This window comes from Dermochelys coriacea, chromosome 12 (assembly GCF_009764565.3).
Source record: "Dermochelys coriacea isolate rDerCor1 chromosome 12, rDerCor1.pri.v4, whole genome shotgun sequence".
In the NCBI taxonomy this organism is placed as follows: domain Eukaryota; kingdom Metazoa; phylum Chordata; order Testudines; family Dermochelyidae; genus Dermochelys; species Dermochelys coriacea.
Genome location: NC_050079.1, coordinates 17,124,201 through 17,140,391, shown reverse-complemented (window position 1 = coordinate 17,140,391; position 16,191 = coordinate 17,124,201). Strand labels below are relative to the sequence as shown.

At 42.9% G+C, this 16,191-nt stretch overlaps 1 protein-coding gene across 10 annotated transcripts in view; it reads right to left on the bottom strand.

The window, feature by feature from the left end:
• Window positions 1–16,191, bottom strand: part of ZNF423 (zinc finger protein 423) — a 324,001-nt gene that overhangs the window by 168,656 nt on the left and 139,154 nt on the right. The gene's annotated exons all lie outside the window — the stretch shown is intronic.

The window sequence follows — 16,191 nt, the reverse complement described above, 5'->3', positions numbered from 1 at the left end:
TAATGCTTTCCAGGAGACAAAAAAGTTGAATCCTCCATGTCCTTTTCTATTTCAATTTCTTGATAGAAAATGTCTAAGATAAGTATGTTTTGGTGATTCCTCAGCCATCTCATTGGACAGCACAGATGTCTATCACAGGTTTAGGGTAAGAGACAGAAGCTACTTTGGCAGGCTCTGTTGAAGGAGCAGATGGTCACTGCTCCCCAAGGAAGGCTAAACTAGGCCAATGTTTGTGAACTGTACTGGACAAAGCAGCTTGACACCCCGGCACTTTGAATATAGAGAGGTCCAGAGGAAGCGAATGAGAAGGTACCTGAGTCACAGGAGGTGCTGGTGCAGGAGAAAGGGTGTTCATCTCCAGCTGAATTCTGATTTTGTTCTGTGAATCTACGTGTATCTGCTCTTGTGACCAATAACAAATGTGGTACTCCCCTCTCCCCCCCCCCCACCATTTAGGAGATAGAGACAGTGGCAAGTATCTAGGCAGCGTGGACCCAAGAACTGAGCAGACAAAGGAGAAAAATCAGATGTCAAAGTGGGTGTGAAAGATAGACAATGGCCATCCAAAAGGAGAGAAGTTAGACAAAGTAGATATCTCTTTCAACACAATTTCTGATTCGTGTGTCTTGTGTGATATTAACGTCCATTATAGTTACCAGTCTGCCGTTAATGCTTCTCACTTTTTCTCCTTGGCCAACAGTTCTGGCCTCCAGCTATGATCCTATCACCTTGCAGTGGAGGAGAAGGAAGGGGCAAGGTTCATGATGACGCCTTGTGAGGGGCAACAGGTGCTTGACTGACAAGTCTCTTAGGGTCTGCTGGACCCCATGCTGCTGAACTTTCCTGCCTGCCACTCTACAAACTCTCCATGCTCCCCTTTTCCACGCCCTCTCACTTGGATGCTCCTCCCTTCCTTACATCTCCACTGCCACCTCCTGTGCCGCTGGCATCCTCCATCATGCCCCTCTCTTTACTGCTACTCAAGCTCCATGCTCACCCCATTTCCCACTACCCCATCAAAAACAAACACCTCTTCTGATGACTCCTAAGATCCAAAGGACGTGATTGCCATAGGAGGTCAATGTTGATTCTGGGAGGCATTCTTCTCCATCGAACCCAATACACAGAACAGCAGTTATCGCCTGATATTCGTTCAAAACCTAGGATCTGGCAAACTAGAGTTTTCTAATGGAGATGACCATCGTTTTAGTTAAAGTATTTTAATTTACACACAACTTGTCTGATTAACTTCCGTTTTGGTGGGAAAATCCTACTTTATCCATTGTAAAGCCTCCCACACAAGCAGCTTGCATTTTGAGCTCTCCCTCTGTAAGGAAAAGGACTACATAGGTTGGGGAGGGGTTCAGATTAAATCTTAGGTCTTCAATAGCCATCTGATGCTCTCTTTGGAGCTCACAACAGCCAACATGCCATACTGATTTCCGATTTGAAGATTCATAGAATATCAGGGTTGGAAGGGACCTCAGGAGATCATCTAGTCCAACCCCCTGCTCAAAGCAGGACCAATCCCCAATTTTTGCCCCAGATCCCTAAACGTCCCCCTCAAGGATTGAACTCACAACCCTGGGTTGAGCAGGCCAATGCTCAAACCACTGAGCTATCCCTCCCCCAGACATGGAGCAAGAAGCTAATGGTTAAAAAGAAGGCTTAGTGAGTACTGAGAGAATACAGTTCAAGTCTCATAGAGGAGTAGGCTTTAAAAAAAAAATAGGCAGAAAGGTTCTGATTAGGCCTTTCCAGAATCTGCTCGTCAGAGGGTGCGCGAAGATCAAGTAGTCCTGTGAAGATGGATGGTATGCACTTATTGCTACCAAGTGAACCCATAAGGAACTGAGCAACAAGGAATTTGCTGTCTTCAAGGAAAGAATATAATCCAGAATGAAAGAAATATCTGTGGCTTCTGGAAAAATACGTGTTTGACGTGCCCAGACGAGAAACACTTCCACTTGGTAGGTAACATCTCCTAGTGGAATCCTCCCTACTATTAGAAAGAACATTCTGTACAGCTTCAGAACATGATTGCTCTTCGGATGATGCCCATTCAAAACCTAGGCTCTGAGATGAAGCAGCACTGGGTAAGGATGCCTGATATTGCAGTTCCCCTGAAGATCAGGAAACTTGGGAATAATGGTCGGTGTCTTAGATAATGTGTGTCGGAGATTCAGGAACAATAACTGTCTGGACCAGTTGGAAGTAATGAGAATAACTCATGCCCTGTCCGGCTGAATCTTGCACAAAACCTGAGGCAGGATGGTAGCAGAGGGAAGGTCAGATGGTCTGACCATGGAAGCAGTAGGGCTTCACCCTGTGAGTGGTGACCCAGAGCTCCTCTGGAGCAGTATATATTCCACTTCCTGTTTGATTGGGAGACAAACAGGTCCCTAGTGGGGGTCCATCATACAGCAAAAATATTGTTTAGCACAGAGTCATGAAGCTCCCACTCACGATCAACCACAAAGTGTCTGCTGAGAGGGTCTGCCCATTCTGATTTCCTGGGAGGTAGAACAGGGTAATATGATTGCCGATGTACCAGTTCCACAGACTGACCACTTCTACACACAGGAGGGTGGATCTTGATCCTCTGTTTGTTGATATAAAAGAGAGTCATAATGCTGTCTGACATTATGAGGGCATGGTGACCTTGAATGAATGGGAGAAAGCCCTTTAAACTACTGGTAGCTCTAGAACATTGATGTGCATCCTAGACTCTCAAGATGTTCTGTGCCTTGTGCTGTACAGTTGTCCATGTGAGCTCTCCAACACAGCAGGGATGAATCGGTAATGATCATCCTTGCTGGTGTGGAGGCAACGAAGGGAACACCAAAACAAACTGGACAGGGATTCTTCCACCATGACAGGGATGATATCACTTTGGTAGGAACAGTCACTATAGTGCTTATGGATTATTGGTTTGGCAAGTATATACTCTGAACCCACCCTTGTAGGCAATGACAAGGAGTCTTGTAAAAGGCATGAAGTAAGTGCATGAGGTCATATGGCCTAGGAGAGAGAGACAGGTCTTGATAGGCACTCTGGAGTTGGTTATGATCTCATCTATGATAACGTTCATAGCCTGAAACCTGTCTCTCAGCAAGTAAGCCCTTGCAACGATGACAGTAATAGCAAAAAAAAAAAAAATTAAGTAGATCAGAAGCAGGAAGCCAGCTAAACAACCAGTGGGGCCGCTGGATGACTGAGATGATAAAGGAGCATTCAAAGAGGATAAGGCAATTGCGGAGAAACTGAATGAATTCTTTGCAACGGTCTTCACGGTTGAGGATGTGAGGGAGATTTCCAAACCTGAGCCATTCTTTTTAGGTAACATATCTGAGAAACTGTCCTCGATTGAGGCGTCATTTGAGGAGGTTTTGGAATAAATTGATAAACTAAACAGTAATAAGTCGCCAGGACCCGATGGTATTCACCCAAGAGTTCTGAAGGAACTCAAATGTGAAACTGCAGGAATACTAACTGTCATCTGTAACCTATCATTTAAATCAGCTTCTGTACCAAATGATTGGAGGATAGCTAATGTGACACCAATTTTTAAAAAGGGCTCCAAAGGAGACCTCGGCAATTATAGGCCAGAAAGCCTGACTTCAGTACTGGGCAAACTGGTTGAAACTATAGTAATGAACAAAATTGTCAGACACATAGATGAATATAATTTGTTGGGGAAGAGTCAACATGGTTTTTATAAAGGGAAATCATGCCTCACCAATCTACTAGAAGGGGGTCAAAACCAATCTACTACTTTGAGGGGGTCAACAAGCATGTGGACAAGGGGGAATCCAGTGGATATAGTGTACTTAGATTTTTCAGAAAGCCTTTGACAAGTTTCCTTACCACAGGCTCTTAAGCAAAGTAAGCAGTCATGGGATAAGAAGGAAGATTCTCTCATGGACTGGCAACTGGTTAAAACATAGGACACAAAGGGTAGGAATAAATGGTCAGTTTTCAGAATGGAAAGACGAAAATAGTGGTGTCCCCCAGGGATCTGTACTGGGCCTAGTCCTATTTAACATATTCATAAATGATCTGGAAAAAGGGGTAAACAGTGAGGTGGCAAAATTTGCAGATGATACAATACTACTCAAGATAGTTAAGTCCCAGGCAGACTGCAAAGAGCTACAAAAGGATCTCTCAAAACTGGGTGACTGGGCAACAAAATGGCAGATGAAATTCAATGTTGATAAATGCAAAGTAATGCACATTGGAAATCATAATCCCAATTATACATATAAAATGATGGGATCTAAATTTGCTGTTATCCCTCAAGAAAGAGATTGTGGCGTCGTTGTGGCTAGTTCTCTGAAAACATCCTCTCAATGTGCAGCGGCAGTCAAAAAAATGAACAGAATGTTGGGAATCATTAAGAAAGGGGTAGATAATAAGACAGAAAATACCATATTGCCTCTATATAAATCCATGATACGCCCACATCTTGAATACTGCGGGCAGATGTGGTTGCCTCATCTCAAAAAAATATATTGGACTTGGAAAAGGTTCACAAAAAATGGCAATAAAAATTATTAGGGGTATGGAATGGCTGCTGTATGAGGAGAGATTAATAAGACTGGGACTTTTCATCTTGGAAAAGAGACGACTAAGGGGGGATATGATAGAGGTCTATAAAATCATGAGTGGCATGGAGAAAGTAAAAAAGGAAGTGTTATTTACTCCTTCTCATAACACAAGAACTAGGGACCACCAAATGAAATTAATAGTCAGCAGGTTTAAAACAAACAGAAGGAAGTATTTTTTCACACAATGCACAGTCAACCTGTGGAATTCCTTGCCAGAGGACGTTGTGAAGGCCAAGACTGTAACTGGGTTCAAAAAAGAACTAGCTAAATTCATGGAGGAGAGGTCCATCAATGGCTATTAGCCAGGATGGGAAGGAACGGTGTTCCTTGCCTCTGTTTGCCAGAAGTTGGGAATTGGTGACAGGAGATTACCTGTTCTGTTCATTCCCTTTGGGGCACCTGGCATTGGCCACTGTCAGAAGACAGGATACTGGGCTGGATGGACCTTTGGTCAGACCCAGTATGGCCATTCTTATGTTCTTATGTTCATTTAAGGACACCCAATAAAGTCCGAAGTCTGAATAGGGATAAGAATGGATTTTTGGGAGTTTATGCTGATCCTCAGAAAGGAGAGGATTTGCAGCACTGCCAAAGTCAACGCTTGGGCCTCTCTGATTGAATAGATGAGTAACCTGGTGACAACAAGCCAATCGTCAAGATAGGTTGAGATGGTGAAACAACAGCATCTGATAGAGGCTTCAAGGACACAGAATACCTTAGTACACACTCAAGGGGTGGTATCAATAGCAAAAATTGAGTATTTTGTACTGAAAGTGGTCAGAGCCAACTATGAATCGGAGAAAACATCGATGAATGTCCATGTGAAAGAAGGAGACATCCTTCATGTTGAGAGCTGTAAAGCACGTTTTCTCCCAGGTATGAAATTATAGATGCCAACGTGACCCTGCAAAACCTGAGCTTGCGAATAAAGCAGTTGAGATGGCAGAGGTAGAGAATGGGTCTCCAACTGCCTTTCTTTTTGAGGACTACAAAATTTATTGAGTAAAAACCCTTCCTTTGGTACCAGAGAAGAACCTGCTCTGTCTCTCCATGCTGTAAGAGAGATTCCACTTCTTGTTTGAGAATGTTCTCGTGGGAGTGGCCCCTGAGAGGTGGTGGGAAAGGAGGTTTCAGAGGGGTTAAGGATGCAAACTATTGTATAGCCAGAACAGATGATGCTGAGCACCCATTTGTTCATTGTTATTGCACTCCAGGTGTTGAAAAAGAGTGCTAGATGATCCCCAAAGGATGTGTGGGACTCAGGAGATGTGGGACTCAGTGGTATGAAGCTCTTAAACTTCTGTCAGAAATGATGTTCAGTTAAGGGATGGGATTGGAATGAGGAACGCACTGCAGAAAGCGTGGGTAAGTGGGTCTTTTGAGCTCTCTGCTTCTAACGGAGTGGCTCTGGTGGAAGAACCACTAAGCCATTAGTGTAGGCTTGTATGGAATGATGGAACTGGTGGAATTTTCTCTACAGGGTAAGTGTATATATTCCCAGGGAGCAAGGGTGGCCCTAAGTGTTTAAGGACTCATCCATCTTCTGACTGAATAGATGAGTCTCATCAAAGGGAAGGCCTCAATGATGTTCTGAACTTCCCTAGGAAACCCCCAAGCATGGAGCCACGACTCCCTGTGCAACATGATGGCAATAGCCATTGCCTTAGAAGATGTATCAGCCGCATCTACAGCTGATTGGATAGCAGTCTTGGCAACCATTTGCCTTCCTCGATGAAAGCCTGGCAACAAGCTCTCTTCTGCTGTGTGAGACTGTCAATAACGTCTGCAAATTTCAAATGGTCCAGGAAGTTGTACAGCCAGCAGTGCTTGGTAATTGGCTAACTTGAACTGGAGGCTTGAAGACTGAAAGACCTTCCTTCCCAATAAGTTGAGACACTTTCCCTCCTTATCAGTCAGGATAGATCAGAGGAGTTGCTTCTTAGATCTTCTGCAGTGGCTTCGACCACTAAAGAATTAGGAGAAGGGTAAGAAATTCCACCCCTTGTGGTTGGGGCATAGTACCGTTTCCCTGCCCTCTTTGGGGCACAGGCAACTGGATTATGCCAAATTACTCTAGCTGCCTCCAGTATGGTTTTGTTAACTGGAAGTACTATTCTACTGGAGCTTGAGGACTGAAGATGTCTAGAAGCTTGTGTTGGGAATCCTGAACCTCCTCAAGAGGAATCTGCAGCTCCCCGCAATGGAGTTCCTGGAATTGCTTATATTACTGAGAGGGGATGGATGCATCAGAGTCACCGCCTCATTTGGCAAAGAAGATGGCAATCTCATCCGATCCAGTGGCATGGCTGGATTCAGTACACACTCCTCCTCCTTAGTGGGATCCAGGGGCAGCTCCAGTTGCCCCTTCAAAGAGGAGGGAAAGGGTGACTCTTTAGTAGACTGGATCGACTCAGAGATTGTACTGTCCTATGGCACCCAAGAGTCTCTACTCTACTGAGCCTCTACTAGTATGGCCAATAGGTTGGGTTGAATGGTGGCAGTCCCCAGGGCATGGGGGTACTCAGGAGAAAGAGGAGTCAGAGGTTGGTCCCAAGCTGGCCCAGCTCTTCTGACCAGGAATGCATGTCTTGGGAGAGGAGGGCATGATGTTTCATCCGGCAGCTCATAATCTGCTGATGAGGAGAAAATCAATTCCAGGTCCAACTGCAGTACCAAAGGTGCTGCTGGAAAGAAATAACAGCCTGAAAATGGAACAGGAGATAAACTTGTTCCAAAGTCTGGATCCACTGCTGGAGTCGTAACCTCTTTGAAAAGGGAAGGACCTGAAGGAGTGGAAGACTCCAGGCATGGGAGATCAAAGATGTCCTCAAGACAAGAAGCATAGGTCTTGGCTCTTCCTGGAGAGGGGTCCTGTCTACCCAAACCACCAGAGCCTCAGTAGAAACTCTGTGCCATAGCTGTTGAAGATAAAGAGATGGAAAATGAGGTGCCTGATGCTCTTGGTGATCAGTCTTCAACAGTGCCAGTGGATCCCGGGGTTTATGCTTAGGAGGTACTGGAGATACTGATACTTCCATATCATGACCCAATGCTGATGGAGCCTTACACTTGTGGCTTTAATATCATACTTCTGAGACTTGGAATGTACAAAGTTCTTTTGGGCTGAGCTAGTGCTTGATTTAGTACTTCTGGGGAAATTCTGTGCACTGCCACACATGCAGAATTCATGTCCCCTGCAGATTTTTTATTCTCCGCAGAATAATACATTCTGCTGCAGGGATGCTGCAATTACACCTTTTGCCCACCTGGGACTGCTGTAACACTAGAAGAGAGTGCAACCAGCTCATGAGCCAGAGCAGCCAGCCAACCAAGGAGAGAGAGGGAGCAGAAGCTGCTTTTCTCACAGCGACATGCCTGTGGGGCCAGGTGAAAGTGGAGGGTATATGGGGGGGGCAGAGCGGGGACACATGGGACTGCTGGGAGGTCACACAGACTGGGGTTCAGAAGGGCTAGTGTGGGGATAGACTGGGGCACAGGAGCTAGTGGGGGGACAACATTGAGCCAAAGACTGAGAGTGGGGTGCAGGGACACACGGGGAGGGAGGGACGGGGGCACAGGAAAGATGGAGACAGGAAGATGTGCCTGAATGAATGGGGGATGCTCTCCAACTCCCTAATAATCCCTTCCCCAAAAAAAACCCTCCTCCACACCCAACAACCATCCAGGCTCCCAGCAATTGCTTCCATCTCCCTCAGCTCCGTCCCCCCCCATGCCTTTGCACTGCTTCTGAAGAGCCTGGGAAATACGTTTCTGTATCGTAGTTTAAATTAGGAGGGATGTGTTCCCCCGATCAGGGAAACTGACTAATAAAAACTGACACTATCAGATGCACACTTTCAAACTCCAGAGGATAAAAACTATTTACAGATATTTAAATAGAAAAAGAAAAAAGCCAAAGCTTTGGACATTGGAGGTTCCAACCCAGACCATGCGGCAATAAGAAGGAACTGGAGTGATGATCAGTATGCCCTGCCTTTTATCTCCTCAGTCCGAGGCATGAAGTGTGCAAGGGAGGATGTGTGGACCAACAGACACTGCTTTCAAAATTCTCCAGGTCTGGGCACATGGAACACAGCATACCACAGTGCAATACACAGAAGGACCAGTACTCAAAGAAGAACTGCAGATATTAGCTGGGAGAAGGGACTAAAATCATGTTTACAACAGAAAAGCTAGTGACACTCCATAATACAAGCAGAAATAAATAATATAAGGAGAAAATACAATGCAGAAAAAAAGAAAATGATCACTACAGTTCAATAGTACTAATCACTGTATATCAAACTATTTTCAGAAAACATATTCACTGGACGTCCCCAGTCTTCTTACAAGGATAACTACCTTACTTTACACTGGCCATCATGTACAGCCCCCAGCTAAAACTTCTCCAGCACATTATCAACGATCTACAACCTATCCTGGAAAACGATCCCTCACTCTCACAGACCTTGGGAGGCAGGCCCGTCCTCACTTACAGTCATTTCCCCAACCTGAAGCAAATACTCACCAGCAACTACACACCACACCACAGAAACACCACCCAGGAATCAATCCCTGTAGCCTACTCTGTCCCCATATCTATTCTAGCGACACCATCAGAGGACCCAACCACATCAGCCACACCATCAGAGGCTCATTCACCTGCACGTCTACTAACGTTATATATGCCATCATGTGCCAGCAATGCCCCTCTGCCATGTATATTGGCCAAATCGGATAGTCCCTACGTAAAAGAATAAATGGACACAAATTAGACATCAGGAATGGTAACATACAAAAGCCAGTGGGAGAACACTTCAATCTTCCTGGACATTCTATAACAGATTTAAAAGTAGCTATACTTAAACAAAAAAATTTCAGAAACAGACTTCAAAGAGAAACAGCAGAACTAAAATTCATTTGCAAATGTAACACCATTAATTTGGGCTTGAATAGGGACTGGGAGTGGCTGGCTCATTACAAAAGCAGCTTTGCCTCTCCTAGAATTGACACTCCTCATCTATTATTTGGAGTGGACTACATCCACCCTGATCAATTTGGCCCTGTCAACACTGGTTCTACACTTGTGAGGTAACTCCCTTCCCTTCATGTGCCATTATATAATGCCTGCATCTGTAATTTTCACTCCATGCATCTGAAGTGGTGTTTTACCCAGGAAAGTTTATGCCGAAATAAATCTGTTAGTCTTTAAGGTGCCACCGGACTCCTTGTTGTTTTTGTGGATACAGACTAACACGGCTACCCCCTGATACTTGATACCTTACTTTATATAAACTACCTGTTTAAAACAGTCTGGAAAATCTTCCTTTGTTTTAAAACTCACCTCAGAAGCTTGGAATAATTTGTTTACAAATCAGACTTGTTCTCTGTATTTTATGCAATATTTATGCTATATTGTTAGTATTTTTGCTTACTTCTCAGTTCTTGGGCACAAGCACAGTGACATCATGCTTGTTCACTGATCTGAGGGCGATGTCCAGGACTTTCTGTGCACTTTATTCCCTTATGTACCCTGGCAGATGTCACTGTCTTACCACCCATTTCTCCTCCACCCTCAAGAACTGTCTCTCTGTTCCACCACTTCCCCCACCCCTTTCCAGCTGTCTCTTAGCACCCAAGAAGAATGGCTCCAGCCCAGCTCCTCCCACACCCTCTTTTATCCACTGTAGCTTCCCTCCCCAGTCTCTCTCATACTAACATGCACACCTACCAATTTACCCATGAGACCTAAAACGAACGCTAGATCCAGTCAGAAAGTAAAAGTCCACCTCAGTTTGTGTGAATTTAAAATAACTCCATTCCATCAGACAAGACACTTGCAGTTACTGTTTGCAGACATGAGAGTTACTGAGCCAGTAACTGTATCTGAAAGCATGAGCTTGTGGTGAGGAGAAGGGGATAATGTATGAGTACAGTCACAGACATGCGAAGAGCACATTGTTTTGGGATGGGTTGCCCATCAAGTGAAACCGTTTTTCAGTTTTAAATTAAAACCTGTCCTACTGTTTTAAGGAGTCTGTTTACTAAAGCCCTGGTCTTGCAACACATTAGCGACCTCAGGATTGATGGCGCTCAGCACTTCAAAAGATTGAATCCTGAAACAAAGAGACTCTCTCTTGTAGATAGTGCCCTTGTCTACACACGTGATTGTTTGTTAGGTCCATGCAGAAGTAACCCCTTGCACAAAAATAATCATATTGACCCAATATGTCCATGTCCAGTATCATTTTGGTTTTTTAAACTACCAAATAAATGCAAACCCCACCCATAATTAAAGCTTCCTTAAGGGTCTGACATATGTACACAATCAAGAAGATCCACATCAAAGGCTTAAAATGACAGTATTCCGATTTGGGAGGCAACTGGGCAGTAGAATAATAATATGAGTTTTGTCTTCTTTAGGGGAACAGTGCATTTTACTTTGACATTTTTCTCTGTAGTTCTCCTACATGGACCCCATTTCATGCCTGCAACCCCATGATGTGGAGATGGCTCCTGTTTGCCAGGAAGTGGGGGCTGACCATTCTGAGGGTGATCAGCAGCAGCTGGATGAAATCTGCTTTCTGCTACCAGCCTCCTTTGGGAGCTTTCCAGGTTTTGGCAAGGGCCAGGGAGGAAAAGCAGGTTTGTTCGATTGCAAGGGGGTGGGGGTGGGTATTCTGGGAACTCCATGTATCCCTAAGCATTTCACTTGCTTGTGTGTGTCCAAGTCCTATTTTTAATGATATTTTAATTTAGAGAATTCTTTTACACTCATTCCTTTTCACATCTTTTTCAATGTTCCTGAAGCTGATAGATTGAGAATACTGATTAGACCAAGACATGCTGGGGGTAGATTATGTGTATGTTCCCTAACGCCAGCTCTATTAACGCGCTTTTAACCCTCACTAGCAAAACTTTCTCAGGTTCAATCCTGAGTGAGCACTGCTTTGTTATTCACATCCTGGTGGATTTGCTATGCCAGATGTACACTTGAATTTAGGCAGAGACCACTAAACCTATTACAGCTGAGAGTTTAGTTAGATTTGAACCTGGATCGTCAAAGGTGAAAGGGCAATGCCTGTAACTCAATGTGCTCTCTAGCCTGATCATCACATTTCCTGTAGGGGCAGAGGCACGCACATACTTCCTCCAACACAAGGCTTCCCAAGCTCTAGACAAATACCTAGCTAAATTAGTTCAACACAAGTTCTGGTGACAGAGGGCCCAAAGCTTTTAATATGAAACCTTCAAGGAAAGCCTCTTTCTCTTCACAGACACCTTACCCTCATATAACTGATGGTCATGACAAGGCAAAGTACCAGTCTTTTACGTGCCCTGTTCATCTGTTCGATGGACCTCAGCAGTGTTTCACAGCCAAAAGCACAGAAGCATGGCTCTCTTCAGGATGCCTCTCAAGTCCCCAGATAGCCAGCAGGGAAGTAAGAGCTACTTCTCTCTCCACCACCCCAGCAGTTGAGAGAATTCCAACCCCCCACACAATGTACAGACAAATCCCCCTGCTGTCACTTTTGGGAAAGAATGATGGAGCACTGGTACAAAACTCTGGCCTCCTCATGGAAGTGCAAATCAGAACTTCTTGCCTAAAGACAATCCATGCATTTATCTAACGTGTCTGCAGATGCACTTGCTCTGGGATGTAAGCCAGCAAAACCACAACGAGAAATGGGTTGCTGTAATTCCTAGTTTATATTCCTTTATCAGTTGTGGTTGGCTTTTTACTCAGTTTTAGATTACTGTTACACAGGCATTCAAATATTAGTTGCCTGTCCAACATGCACAATGTCTGAAAGGGCAGCATAAGAATATACTGTTATCAATTACAAGCAACAAAAGACCTTGCATGGTCAGGGTCTTTTAAGATGTATAACCCTCAATGCAGCCTTTTCATTAGAGAATGATTTTTAAAATGCGCACACAAACTACCTCCCACCCCAAAATTTAACAGCCAAAAAAAATAAAAATAAAAATAAAAACCCAACACCCTGACACTATCACAATGTAAAAATGTGTCAATATAGTCTATGGCATCATGGTCCACAGGAGGTTTTTTCCCCTAAATACTAATTACCTACTAGGCAGGATACAGCACTATATGTTAAGCACTATGTCTGATCAATCAGACATCGTTTTTAAAATGGTTTACTAGTTATTAGGTATCCTGTATGCTGTGCTGACATAAGATTTTACTGTTCACAGATTCCAATTTCCAAAGACTAAAAAGAATATAAAAAGATTGTGTTTACTTAAATACACAAATTATAGCACTTGTATACTATATAGTGGAATCCCCTTATTTCTAGCTGTTGTGTGCTGCATGTTAGTAGTGAGCAAAATAAAAACATGCTAAAATAAACCTAGAGAGTAAATGGCATAAAATACTAAAGACATACATCTCTATCTTTCTCTACACATATGGACTGAGCTAAAACATCTAAAGTTGTGTGGAGGAATAGGAGATGAAAAAAGCAAAAGAAACACACACATCTATTTACAGTTTACACCAGGGGTAGGCAACCTGTGGCACACGTGCCAAAGGTGGCACACGAGCTGATTTTCAGTGGCATTCACACTGCTCGGGTCCTGCCCTCCGGTTCAGAGGGCTCTGCATTTTAATTTAATTTTAAATGAAGCTTCTTAAACATTTTAAAAGCATTATTTACTTTACATACAACAATAGTTTAGTTATATATTACAGACTTATAGAAAGAGACCTTCTAAAACCGCTAAAATGTATCACTGGCACGCAAAACCTTAAATTACAGTGAATAAATAAAGACTCGGCACACCACTTCTGAAAGGTTGCCGACTCCTGGTTTACACTAAAACCCCATTATATTTCCTTTCTCCAGTGTCACTATAGGCTTGGTTTGTGGACAAAATGGATTTATTGCCCACTGTATCCAGAAAATATACAGTGTGCCAATCTGACAAAGGCATTGTTTTTATTTATTTTTTATTTTCTTTAAAAGGAAGATCAGATGAGCTGGTGGTCAGATATTCTTAACTTTAAGGGTTTTTTTTATTTTATTTTAATTGTGTCTTTTCTTGGACTGAATTTCCCCCAAAAAGCTGAAGAGGGCATGTGCTTATTATCTTTTAGTGCAGAGTGTGCACAGTGCAACCTGAGCTCTTAGGATACTTCAGTTTGAAAATTAGAAAAAAAATTAATTGCAAGGAAAAACAAGCCCGCTCTGCTACTTTGATTCAATCAATTACCATTATCTTTCATAACAGCTCTCTCTACCATCCCCCCAAACCAGTTGTGTTTAACTTTCTTTGCCAGTTGTGATATCCTGTCAGATTTCTGGCGGTGCAAAGCTGCTGGTTCTTTCTTCTTGCTGGGCCCTTATCAGCCGCTCCCAGTCAGCTCTGGCCCAGCACAGCTGTCAGAGAGTCCCTCACTCCCTCTACTTTATCTGCTCACACAGACCTCTGCCTGGCAAGAAACGGGCCAAACGGCTGTTCAGCAGTCCCTGGGAACCAGGCATGGAAACAGTGCTGCATTACTCCCACAATCCACTGGGAGTTCATTACTCAGTAAGGGTTCTCCCACTAGTGAGCCAAAGTGCAGGCCTGCACATTCCAACTCCGCTCCATCGGAGCTTCATCATTAAAACTCAAACCTTCTGAAGAGAATAAAGAACAAAACCACAAATTTAGATTAATAAAGCATTTGTTGATTCTACAGAAACTTAGCAGGCCCCTAAGAAATCCACCAGAGACCTGTGCAGCTCCAGTAATTTTCTGTTATATTATCTTTCTTGTAAAATACTTCCCCAGACAGAGCCCCCAAAGGGGCTCAAATATCACTGTGACTAACCGAAATCAATGTGCACTCACCTATTGACATTTTTACATAGTTTTTGGATTTAGTATCCGGCCCAAAACACAATCAAATCTTCTGCCAAGGAAATAACAGGCACTTAGCTAGTCAGCTATTAGTGTTACAAAGGAAAAAATGTGGGCACCCAAGGGAGATGGGAGAGACGGCATTGACGTCAGGGGTAATTGGGTGTCTGAGAGAAATTGCCAACGGCTGGCCAAAACCCCCAGAGGCCCACACGAAGCTGAGCTGCAACTCTAATAAAGGAAAGTAAATTCTAGAAAGGGGCTTTGCTGCAAAGAAGCCTAGCAGGAACCAAAAATATCTCTCTCTCACACACACGCACACACAAAATACAAAAGTAAAAAATATATTTAGGAATTTTCTTTCGCACATCTGTTTTAGGCTAAAGTAATTTCTACTTTTTTCCAGTACCACATGGATTTTTATGTTGTACCGTATGCTCACCAGCTATTTTTATAAACAGAATTCAGGGCTTTAAAGAAACTTATTTTTTAATTATGTGACTCTAAACTACAATCTCTCCATAATATGCTCCAGCACAGTTCAGAATGGCTTGGTCTATTGTTATTAAAACCCTAAATAACTTTCCCAGAAAATACAAATTACAGCAGATCTTGCTAGCTGTGCTATGGTTAAGGAGCTATCAGACTGGCAAATCCATATTTTCAGAAGTTACATATTATGGATTATAAAATCCATGGATATGGCTTTTATATATACACATGCGTGCACACATATTACATATATGAAACCTGACATAAGAGATTTCTGACCAGTTGGGAAGATTTTGGCCCAGACCTGAAAAGTTTATCTTCTTCTTCCCTCTCCTTCAGATCTGTACCATACAAATATAAATCTGTTGTCGTCCTAATACAACACCAAATTCAGAATGCAAGGCCTAACTAACCAGCCCACACTATGACTTTTCTCTATTGCTTTCCCCCTGGTCCTCAAGCAGAACTTCTATTATACTTCAACCACGGTAGGATTCAAATTTCTTATTACTAATCACTTGAAAAATTCAGATTGTCTATTTCTAATGTAATAAACTGCCTAGAAGAGTAGTTCACGAGTTTTTATGTTTAGTAATATAAAGGCAAAAATGACTTTCCCATGGTTGTTTTAGAATTTAACCTAGACAAGGCTCTTTTAGTAAGTTTATTAAAAAAAAAAATCAAGATGATCAAACTCTTACATTTTAAAATGTTCTACTGTACACATTTGTATACACCATACCCATCATTACATTGCATCAGTAGGGATCCTTATAAACTTATCAAGTAAGTATTAACAATTCCATTTATTAGCTGCCCTCCACCCTACAATTTAAAAAGACAAATGTGATACAACAAAACACCCACAACATGTAAAACCAAAAGTCACAGAGTTTCTTCTAAAACACTACAGAACCCAAGGAATAAGGTAGCCTTTAAACACATATTTACACAACATACCTCAGTTCTAAAGGATCCGAAGCACTTAATCATGAAAGTGTATCAGAGCTGACAAGACAGTTGTGTCTTTCAGGGTTTGTTTTTCCTCAAACATTAAAAATTCACCAAGAAAATCTAATTACAAAACAACTGTCTACACTGTACAAAAATCAGGCTTAAACCTACAGAAGAGCTCTTTGTAATGAAAGTGTCTCTTTCTCACCAACAGAAGTTGGTCCAATAAAATATATTACCTCACCCACCCTGTTTCTTTAAACCT